This window comes from Phalangium opilio, unplaced genomic scaffold (assembly GCF_054372755.1).
Source record: "Phalangium opilio isolate 3A_F unplaced genomic scaffold, DU_Popi_V2 ptg000017l_1, whole genome shotgun sequence".
NCBI classification, from domain to species: Eukaryota; Metazoa; Arthropoda; class Arachnida; order Opiliones; family Phalangiidae; genus Phalangium; species Phalangium opilio.
The window spans coordinates 1,971,143-1,979,042 of NW_028324151.1; the positions used below are offsets into that span (position 1 = coordinate 1,971,143).

At 32.5% G+C, this 7,900-nt stretch overlaps 2 long non-coding RNA genes across 2 annotated transcripts; one reads left to right on the forward strand and one right to left on the reverse strand.

Annotated features, from left to right (window-relative positions):
• Positions 1–347: 347 nt before the first annotated feature.
• On the reverse strand, positions 348–2,863 carry LOC149702397 (uncharacterized). Its single transcript, XR_016381730.1, has 3 exons — positions 2,595–2,863; positions 2,053–2,249; positions 348–1,473 (listed from the first exon to the last, which is right to left on the reverse strand). It is a non-coding gene; the product is annotated as an uncharacterized LOC149702397 (long non-coding RNA).
• A 468-nt stretch (positions 2,864–3,331) lies between these two features.
• LOC149702398 (uncharacterized) lies at positions 3,332–5,833 on the forward strand. The gene is made up of 3 exons (XR_016381731.1): positions 3,332–3,596; positions 3,942–4,140; positions 4,717–5,833. It is a non-coding gene; the product is annotated as an uncharacterized LOC149702398 (long non-coding RNA).
• Positions 5,834–7,900: the final 2,067 nt, after the last annotated feature.

A 7,900-nucleotide genomic window follows, 5' to 3' on the forward strand; every position in this document is an offset into this window, starting at 1 on the left:
ACTTCGAAGCGCCCCCAACGACGGAATTTACTATAAAACTCGGACGCCAGTAGTCCAGATTTCTTTTCTCTCTGCGCCAGTGACCAGTCAACATCGTTCCTCGATCAGCTCCTCGTCATCCTGACATTCGAAGGCAATATTGGATGGAAAGCCACGTTTCACGCCGGTGTTAGGACGCGACTCCAAGTTCTCCGCCATTGAATGTCCATTGGAACGTAGAAATCAACGGGGAAAGCTCAAGCCTAGTACGGTATGTGTGTTTAAGGCTTTCAATAATCCAAAGACATCCAGCTAGCATTTTATTATTTCATTTAATCGTAGAGTTTAAATTATTTAGGTGGAGTTAATTGTTAGTTAATTATGTTTATTTATTGAGAATTAAGTACAATGTGAAGAAATTTCCAGACACGAGGTCAGTTAGACAAGGCTTAATTTACTTCGGCTTATATTAGGGGAAATTAAATACCTTATATATTTTAAATAATAAACCTCGACTGTTTGAAATTAGGTCTCATTTAACGGCGCGAATAAGTCTCGTGTATGATTTAACGGGGCGAGATTAAGTTGCACTAGGCTAGCCTAAACCTTTTAAAAAAATTTATCCGGGCCTGGAACTAATCTCTAAGCTTTTACTTTATGACGTCATTTTAATTTAAGTTAATTTACGCGCTAAAGTTAAAATACCCTCGTTATTTTAAATATTTGAGATTTTAAAATTTCTTTGTGGCGGTATTTAATTAAATAGTTTAAATTAATTAGGGTTAATTGATAGTAAATTATTGTAAATTAGTGCAAATTAAGTCCTTTTAATAATCCTAAAATGTGCCGTGAACGCGAAGTTAAGGCTCTAAATTCTTAATTTCTTCTTATGGGAATATTTTACTTAGCTTTTTCTTTAATTATTTTAATCTATGATCTTGTTTCCGTAAATCATAATTTTGCTAGGACCTTAAAGCAGCCCTTTAATTCTGGTTTGGAAATGGCTTAATATTTAGTGCGATTCTAAAATTTTTCTTAAGGGATATTTTAGTTTTTTTCCTTAAATTATTTTAATCTAAGGTATTCTTTCCGTTAATTATTATTTTGCTAGGACCTTAAAGTAGCCCTTTAATTCCGATTTGGTAATGGCTTAATATTTAGTATTATTTTACTTCTGGGAACATTCCTTCAATAATTTACGGAAACATTACCATAGATTAAAATATTTTTTTTGTTAGGACCCCTTTAATTCTAACTAGGCAATGGCTTAATATATTTTCATTTTTAGATGTGACTGATTTTCTTGGATATTCTGTTGCTGGTCATTCAGAGACGTTTCCTAATAGATGATTTCAACCTTTGATAAACTCTGGAGTTCATCCGCTGTTAGAGATGCCCATTCTTGATGACGTCTTCCTTGCATTGGACATGTTTTCAACCTGATGTGGCCTTGCAACCATTCTCTACAATTTCTGGCGATGAACATAACCGAATCTAGAAAAATTGAAATTTTTATTAGAATTATACTTGCAACTACTTAGTTTCTTTTTACGCGTTCAAACTTTAATTTACGTCACACTCTAAATTTTTTTTTGTTGAAAATATTTGTAAACACCTGATTTTTTTAATTTTTGTTCAATAAATTTTGACTTAAACCACTTTTTTTGTTTTCTTAGAAATTATTTGATTAAGAGGGAAGGTTTGAATTTTTTAGCTCTAAACAGCTAGCCTATTTTTTGGGGACCCTCTTTTAGGCTTCTATGAAACAATAAAACGATCAAATTGTTTTATAAGGAAAAATCAGCTTAAAAAGGGAAAAATAAGCTTAAATTGTTTAAAAAAAGCCTAAAAAAGGGCTCAAAAATACTACCCCAAGTCCAGACCCTAAAAAATTCAAGCCATCCCTCTTATCCAAACTATTTCAAGAAAACAAATAACGTGAGGCAAGGTAAAAAATTTTTATTGAGAAAAAAACAATTGAGGTGTTTACAAAAATTTTCAACAAAAAAATATTTAAAGCGTTCCATAAATTTAAATTTGACCGCGTAAAATTAAAAGGGGTAGGCTAGTTACCGATTAAATTTAAGAATAAAATTGAGTTAATTAGCGGAAAAACTTCACGGTCCAATCAGTTTTAAGGCCTCGTGTTTCGAAAATCCAAGAAAGATGTCATCTGGAATGAGGGTCCTTAACATCGGATGAACTTCCAAGTCTACTTGATAACGTCTCTGAATGACCAGCAACAGATTATCCAAGAAAATCATTCGCGTCTAAAAATTAAAATAAATTAATAAAAAATATTAAGGCAATGCCTAATTGGAAATAAGTGCTACTTTAAACCTAACAAAATAATAATTTATCGAAATAATCCCATATATTTAAATGAATACCGAAATACTGGCGATATATTACTAAGAAAAATGTTTTAATAATCTAAGCTAAATTTCTTAAGCCTTGTTCAAATGTCTTAACCTCGTGGTCGTGGTTTATTTAAATTTTATTTAAATTTAAAATTATTATTTAATAGACTGAATTTACGTAAATAATAATAATTAACTGCCTGTTTCTTTAAAACTACTGAATTTATTAAAGCTAATTATTATTAAAAGGCTTACATTTGTTGCGCATTAAGAAGTTTCTTCATTCCAACATGGCCTTGCTAAATCGATTCCAAAAGAACATTCAATGGCGGATAAGAGCTCTAGATTCTGGATTTATTCCTTGACGGCGAAAAGAAAAATGGCTGATCGTCGGCGAAAGGCCTGATTTCCAAGAGCAACGCATCAAGCGATCTTGACTCCACGATGCCAATCAAAGAAAGAAATTTCGGACGGTTAGTTACTCTAGAAAAAAAGCTCTCTCGCAAGATTACAGCCTCAATTAGGCGTTAAAAGCAGACGGCACTAATTGGTGTAAATTCAACCAAGGAGTAATACCGTTTTTCCGTTGGACTATTCCATGGAGTAATTTTCTTGGAGCGCGAAGGAAACTTTCTTTAAAATTCCATAAAATTTTGTGTCTCCTGCAATATTGCTCCATACCCACCAGTGCCCTTTTTCATGGAGTAATTTTCTTGGAGCGATAATGAGTGTCCTTAAAATTCCATAAAATTTGTATGTTTCCTGCAATATTACTCCATGGTGGCAGACTGCAGGAAACAAACATTTTTCATGGATTTTTTTAAGGGCAGTGGTGGGTATGGAGCAATATTGCAGGAGACACCAAATGGAATTTTAAGGAAACTTTCCTTCTCGCTCCAAGAAAATTACTCCATGGAATAGTCCAACGGAAAAACGGTATTACTCCTTGGTTGAATTTGCACCAATTAGTGCCGTCTGCTTTTAACGCCTAATTGAGGTTGTAATCTTGCGAGAGAGCTTTTTTTCTAGAGTAACTAACCGTCCGAAATTTCTTTCTTTGATTGGCATCGTGGAGTCAAGATCGCTTGATGCGTTGCTCTTGGAAATCAGGCCTTTCGCCGACGATCAGCCATTTTTCTTTTCGCCGTCAAGGAATAAATCCGGAATCTAGAGCTCTTATCCGCCATTGAATGTTCTTTTGGAATCGATTTAGCAAGGCCATGTTGGAATGAAGAAACTTCTTAATGCGCAACAAATGTAAGCCTTTTAATAATAATTAGCTTTAATAAATTCAGTAGTTTTAAAGAAACAGGCAGTTAATTATTATTATTTACGTAAATTCAGTCTATTAAATAATAATTTTAAATTTAAATAAAATTTAAATAAACCACGACCACGAGGTTAAGACATTTGAACAAGGCTTAAGAAATTTAGCTTAGATTATTAAAACATTTTTCTTAGTAATATATCGCCAGTATTTCGGTATTCATTTAAATATATGGGATTATTTCGATAAATTATTATTTTGTTAGGTTTAAAGTAGCACTTATTTCCAATTAGGCATTGCCTTAATATTTTTTATTAATTTATTTTAATTTTTAGACGCGAATGATTTTCTTGGATAATCTGTTGCTGGTCATTCAGAGACGTTTTCAAGTAGACTTGGAAGTTCATCCGATGTTAAGGACCCTCATTCCAGATGACATCTTTTTCTTGGATTTTCGAAACACGAGGCCTTAAAACTGATTGGACCGTGAAGTTTTTCCGCTAATTAACTCAATTTTATTCTTAAATTTAATCGGTAACTAGCCTACCCCTTTTAATTTTACGCGGTCAAATTTAAATTTATGGAACGCTTTAAATATTTTTTTGTTGAAAATTTTTGTAAACACCTCAATTGTTTTTTTCTCAATAAAAATTTTTTACCTTGCCTCACGTTATTTGTTTTCTTTAAATAGTTTGGATAAGAGGGATGGCTTGAATTTTTTAGGGTCTGGACTTAGGGTATTATTTTTGAGCCCTTTTTTAGGCTTTTTTTAAACAATTTAAGCTTATTTTTTCCCTTTTTAAGCTGATTTTTCCTTATAAAACAATTTGATCGTTTTATTGTTTCATAGAAGCTTAAAAGAGGGTCCCCAAAAAATAGGCTGTTTAGAGCTAAAAAATTCAAACCTTCCCTCTTAATCAAATAATTTCTAAGAAAACAAAAAAAGTGGTTTAAGGCAAAATTTATTGAACAAAAATTAAAAAAATCAGGTGTTTACAAATATTTTCAACAAAAAATTATTTAAAGTGTGACGTAAATTAAAGTTTGAACGCGTAAAAAGAAACTAAGTAGTTGCAAGTATAATTCTAATAAAAATTTCAATTTTTCTAGATTCGGTTATGTTCATCGCCAGAAATTGTAGAGAATGGTTGCAAGGCTACATCAGGTTGAAAACATGTCCAATGCAAGGAAGACGTCATCAAGAATGGGCATCTCTAACAGCGGATGAACTCCAGAGTTTATCAAAGGTTGAAATCATCTATTAGGAAACGTCTCTGAATGACCAGCAACAGAATATCCAAGAAAATCAGTCACATTTAAAAATGAAAATATATTAAGTCATTGCCTAGTTAGAATTAAAGGGGTCCTAACAAAAAAAAATATTTTAATCTATGGTAATGTTTCCGTAAATTATTGAAGGAATGTTCCCAGAAGTAAAATAATACTAAATATTAAGCCATTACCAAATCGGAATTAAAGGGCTACTTTAAGATCCTAGCAAAATAATAATTAACGGAAAGAATACCTTAGATTAAAATAATTTAAGGAAAAAAACTAAAATATTCCCTTAAGAAAAATTTTAGAATCGCACTAAATATTAAGCCATTTCCAAACCAGAATTAAAGGGCTGCTTTAAGGTCCTAGCAAAATTATGATTTACGGAAACAAGATCATAGATTAAAATAATTAAAGTAAAATATTCCCATAAGAAGAAATTAAGAATTTAGAGCCTTAACTTCGCGTTCACGGCACATTTTAGGATTATTAAAAGGACTTAATTTGCACTAATTTACAATAATTTACTATCAATTAACCCTAATTAATTTAAACTATTTAATTAAATACCGCCACAAAGAAATTTTAAAATCTCAAATATTTAAAATAACGAGGGTATTTTAACTTTAGCGCGTAAATTAACTTAAATTAAAATGACGTCATAAAGTAAAAGCTTAGAGATTAGTTCTAGGCCCGGATAAATTTTTTTAAAAGGTTTAGGCTAGCCTAGTGCAACTTAATCTCGCCCCGTTAAATCATACACGAGACTTATTCGCGCCGTTAAATGAGACCTAATTTCAAACAGTCGAGGTTTATTATTTAAAATATATAAGGTATTTAATTTCCCCTAATATAAGCCGAAGTAAATTAAGCCTTGTCTAACTGACCTCGTGTCTGGAAATTTCTTCACATTGTACTTAATTCTCAATAAATAAACATAATTAACTAACAATTAACTCCACCTAAATAATTTAAACTCTACGATTAAATGAAATAATAAAATGCTAGCTGGATGTCTTTGGATTATTGAAAGCCTTAAACACACATACCGTACTAGGCTTGAGCTTTCCCTGTTGATTTCAACGTTCCAATGGACATTCAATGGCGGAGAACTTGGAGTCGCGTCCTAACACCGGCGTGAAACGTGGCTTTCCATCCAAAATTGCCTTCGAATGTCAGGATGACGACGAGCTGATCGAGGAACGATGTTGACTGGTTACTGGCGCAGAGAGAAAAGAAATCTGGACTACTGGCGTCCGAGTTTTATAGTAAATTCCGTCGTTGGGGGCGCTTCGAAGTGTGACGAGGGGGGTAATTCAAACACACCATTAGGCCTATAAAATATTAAAGACAGCGCCCCTAGCGGCTAATTTCTTCAAGTATTAGATGTCAGTAAATACGTAACTACGTATACAGCGCCCCTAGCGGCACTTTATGAACTATCTATTGCTTACACGAATGTCTAGCAGAATTTTATCATGTTTTAGATGTCAGTAAATACGTAACTACGTATACAGCGCCCCTAGCGGCAATTTATGAACTATCTATTGCTTACAAGAAGTCTAGTAGAATTTTATCATGTTTTAGATGTCAGTAAATACGTAACTACGTATGTAGCGCCCCTAGCGGCAAATGTGTAAATGCTTAATTATTCGTTCATAACTAGTAAAATAATAACCCGTAGCCCCTAAGTTACCCACAATCCCAATACCGCTTAAAATCGCTAACGAGTTTTTAGTGAGTAGCCCCTCGATGATTACTCGTAATCCAGACTCAACCATTAATCCCCATCCATTTTAAATCACCAATGAATCCATATCCTTTTTAAAGCATCAATAAAAATCACCAATGAATGAAAATTTACATTAGTGAATAGCCCCTCGACGTACCGCCTTTAACAGCGCTATAATGATTACCGGGAACCTCTAAATAACCCATATTCCCAGTCCCTTTTAATCTAATTAATCCCTTTTAAAATCATACATATGCCTGTAATTTATTGACAATAAAAGCAATAAGAAATGAGATTCATTAAATTGACGATCAATTATTTAATTATATTTATTCCATTGTACACTTATAAAGTATAAACAAAAGTATATAGACATAAAAACAAAAAGTACGCTTCGTTGAAATTTGCTCGCGCCGCGTAATACGATTAGCCCTCCTTTATCCCATAATAGTGTCGACCCTCTTTGCGTATGATTGCCTTCCCGACAGTGGCACAGGGAACAAGACGTGAATAGGCTCACAATGCAGCAGATGAAAGCTTACTATAAAACACTCAAAATCTGCAACAAAAAAACTACCAAAACTACATAAAACACACGAAAACTACAATAAAACTACGTAAAAATTACAATAAAACACACAAAATCTGCAATAAAGCTACATAAAACACACAAACTACAATAAAACAGCATAAAAACACTTTAAAACACGTTATCTAACAATAAACTTCATAAGTTCATGTTAGCTAAAAACTTCAATAAAAACACAGAAACTAAAGACAAACTACTATAGAAACACGAAACTAAAAACAATCTAGGCCTACAAACAGTCTTTTCAAATTTGAAAACAACATTTTTGGACTTTTCTAGATTAGAAAAATAATTTTTCGTCTTCAATTGGAGGCGTAGGTAGCGTTCAAGGCTTCAAATGTTGTTAAATTAGAACAACTTTCAGTTTATTCTTGTTTTCTCTGAACTCTTCGGCCATCGTAACGTGGTGATAATTTAAATCGAAACTCGTATATAGGAATGAAAACAAAAACCAAAATTGGAAGAATCCCGGAATTTTCAAAGTTACCTTCGTCCTAGTTTTGAAATTATCTACTATTTTTTAACTTAATTTAAAACTATAAAAGTATATAATAAATAAATAAATAAATAAACATCGATAGATCGTCCTAAATTCTCATCATTACAAATAAACGAGAAAAAACTTGAACATCTTTGACGATGCCACAGCTCTCTTATCAATTTGACCCTTTTCTGCCAGTTTGTTTTTATTTTCGACA